Source organism: Triticum dicoccoides, chromosome 7B, assembly GCF_002162155.2.
Source record: "Triticum dicoccoides isolate Atlit2015 ecotype Zavitan chromosome 7B, WEW_v2.0, whole genome shotgun sequence".
NCBI lineage: Eukaryota > Viridiplantae > Streptophyta > Magnoliopsida > Poales > Poaceae > Triticum > Triticum dicoccoides.
The window spans coordinates 158,125,970-158,129,924 of record NC_041393.1 but is presented as its reverse complement, the minus strand read 5'-3'; positions in this window follow the sequence as shown (position 1 = coordinate 158,129,924).

Genomic DNA, 3,955 nt, shown 5'->3' with positions numbered 1-3,955 from the left:
GGGCCCCGGATGGGCTCCGCGGGCCGGCGGCACGAGGACGGTGGCGGAGGACACGCGGCGCCCTCTGATTGGCTGGGCGCGGTGGCGGCGGACGTGTCCGGCCGAGGGCGGACGTGCCCGGCCGAGGGCGGACGTGCCCGGCCGAGGGCGGACGTGTCCGGCAGCAAAGAGGGAGCGGGGCTAGGGTTTTGGGGGGATTCATCCGCGAATTTCGGGGGGAGACACATATTTATAGATAGAGGGACCTAGGAGAGTCCAAATGAGGAGCGGTTTTCGCCCACACGATCGTGATCGAACGACCGAGAGCATGGAGGTGACTTAGATGGGTTTTGGGCCACTTTGGAGGGGTGTTGGGCTGCAACACAAAGAGGGCTTTTACGGTTTCCCGGTTAACCGTTGGAGTATCAAACAACCTCCAAATGGCACGAAAATTGACAGGCGGTCTACCGGTGCTATACCAAGGCCGCTTGGCAAACCTCGGGCCATTTTGAGAAAGTTTAACACCCACTCACCGCAGGAGACAAAAGGAGGACGCCGGAGGACATAGGAATGCCAGATTGCAAAACGGACAACGGGGAAATGCTCGGATGCATGAGACGAACACGAATGCAATGCAATGCAATGCACATGATGACATGGCAAAATGCAACACGCAAGCACATGACATGGCAACAACGGCGAATAACTGGCGGACACCTGGTGCATCGAATCCGGGGCGTTACAACACTCCTCCACTAACAAGAGATCTCGTCCCAAGATCTTAGGACCGAGACAGAAGGGAAAAAAGGGATGAGGTGAAACAAGAACTCAAAAGAAGAAGCAAGGTGGAGAGCACTTGAGAAGAAAAGAGGAACGACGAGGATGACGAGAATCGAAAACTCACTGAATCAGATAGACTATGAAACGACTCCGGTTAGAACGAGATAAGAAACGAATAAGATTGAAAGGATTTAGACAGCGCTCCGGCTGAAATGGAAGGAAAATAACATGAGCTTTTGAGGATGGAATGATACTTGATGAACTCTTGCAGAATGAATTAAATCATGAAGAACCACCATGAAGAACTCCGGTGACAAAAGGATGATGAGATAGAAATGAAGGATGAAAGAATAAAATTAAACCTTGCGGTGATTTGGATGGAGGTTCTGACGAAATGTTTGAGGAAATTTGAACTACGAAAAAGAAAAGATTAAAACACTTGAAACTAGAATTTATCCATGAGGAACAAACTCCGAAGAAAAGGATTAATCACTTGGATGAAATAAGAATAAGATTTATTGTATGCTTATCCTTCGTCAAGTTAAATTGATGACAAGCAATGGATTTTGCATACTACTTATTCTTCTTGAAAAAGGATTGAGAAATGACATATCGCAAACTTGAGAAGGTCTTCATGAACCACCGGTAGGATTGAAAAGAACGAATGGATTAGTATGATAAACAAGGAAAAGAATCTTGAACGAACCACCGTAAGAATTAGAAAATGACTGATGAAAGAGAAAGAATCACCGGGAAGAATTAGAAGAACCAATATGCCAGAGGGGATCTAGATGCAAAAGAACAAAGAGATCATGAGCTGATTAAAGAACACTTGAACGAAGCACCGGGATAAATGGATAACGGCAGCTGAAATGTGAGGGCGAAGAATTCTTCTGGAACGACGGCGTCCGGTGAAAAGAAACGGGAAAACAACTTCTGACATACTCCAGATGGGAAAGAAAAGGAATATCTGACAAATGGAATAATTCGAGAGGGTAACAAGAAGCTAGAACCACGAATCTTCGGGAGAACGGGCAAGATTGAGAGGAAAACTCCTCTTCGGTCCTCAAATGACGACGAGAAACACCACCAAAATTATTGAGATACTCCGGGAGAATGAAAACCGAATAGGTTGAGCCAACAATGAAAAGTATTTGAAAACGATCTTGGAGAAGGCATATGACTGATGGAATCCACTCTTACATCACACTTGAAAAGAATTGAGAATAACTCCGGGGGAATTAAAAGAGTCAGGTAAGATCTTGGGAAAAGACCTGTGGGTTAGGGCCCACTAAAGGAAAGCACCATTGGAAAGGATTGATGAACAGATAGATGATGCACCGGAATAATTGAAATATTTGAATGAGGTGACAACCTCGAATTAATTAGAACACAGACGAATCTCCTGAGATGTCTTCCGAACTCTGGAATAATTGAATGGCGGGAGAAAAACTAGTAAAGAAAAACACTTGAGCCGAGGAAAAGAATATGATCACACCGAATACTTGAATTGGGTCCACCGGAGAAGAGATGAAGAATGTCAAACAAAAGAGAATTCACCGGTTGAAACAATTGAGGGAAGACTGAAGAGGCTTCACTCGAATGAAATTTATGCTCGAAACAGACTCAGGCTCCGGAAAGAAGAGGGTGGGAGGGCGGGAAAACAAAGGGAACTTGGAAGGGGAAAACCAACGAATATCTTGAAGAGAAAACACCGGTTAAAATCATTGAGGAAAGAAGGCAAAGACTTAGCACGAGTAGGATGGATACTCGATTACGGACTCCGACTCCGAGAAGAAAAAGGGGTGGGCGGGTGGGAAAAGAAAAACAACTGACGATTGAACTTGGCAAAGATGAAGAGGTTCGAGTCGACTTTACGAGAAATGCACCGGATAAAAGAGCTGAGAACCAACGATCGAAAACTAACTGCGTGATCCAAAAGAAAAATTTGAATGAGAAGAGGAGTAATTCAAAACACCTACGTCAAGATTCCTTAACAGAGCGATGAAGGGGCAGTGGAGTAAAAATAATTCCTACTCTCCGATATAACTAGACTCAGAAAAAGTTTTCTTCTAGACTCAACAACGGCCAAACTACACGATCAATCAAGGGGGCTCCTAGGGTCGGTCGAGGCTTTGATACCAACTTGCCACGCCCAATATGCGACCCTATCCAAAAGGAACTCGAAGGTCCCACCAAGGATAGACCCGCATATTGAAACGCTTTTGCAAGGTGGATATCATTACATCAACATTACATAATAGATGGGGATACGTACAAAAAGCATACGATGCCACACGAATACAACATCATCATACATAAGATCAACATCTGACTACGGATGAAACACAAACATAAGCTCAAACGACATCCACCCTGCTAGCCCAGGCTGCCGACCTGGAACCTATCCCCTGATCGAAGAAGAAGCAGAAGAAGAACTCCAAAACAAGAAAACATCGCTCTCGCGTTAAGATCATCGCAAAACCTGTACCTGCAACTGTTGTTGTAGTAATCTGTGAGCCACGAGGACTAAGCAATCCCATTACCATGGGTATCAAGACTAGCAAAGCTTAATGGGAAAGGAAGGGGTAAAGTGGTGAGGTTGCAGCAGCGACTAAGCATATATGGTGGCTAACATACGCAAATAAGAGCGAGAAGAGAGCAAGCGGAACGGTCGTGAAGCTAGCAATGATCAAGAGGTGATCCTGAACTCCTACTTACGTCAATCATAACACAGAAATCGTGTTCACTTCCCGGACTCCGCCGAAAAGAGACCATCACGGCTACACACACGGTTGATGCGTTTTAATTCGGATCAGGTGTCAAGTTATCTACAACCAGACATTAACAAATTCCCATCTGCCCATAACTGCGGGCACGACTTTCGAAAGTATATACCCTGCAGGGGTGTCCCAACTTAGCCCATGATAAGCTCTTGCGATCAACGAAGGATATACCTTCTCCCAGGAAGACCCGATCATTCTCGGAATCCCGGTTTACAAGACATTTCGACAATGGTAAAACAAGACCAGCAAGACCGCCCGATGCGCTGACAATCCCGATAGGAGCTGCACATATCTCGTTCTCAGGGCAACACCGAATGAGATAGGCTACGAGTAAAACCAGACCTCGAGTTTCCCCGAGGGGGCCCCGCAGGTGGCTCGGTTCCGACCAACACTTAGACAAGCACTGGCCC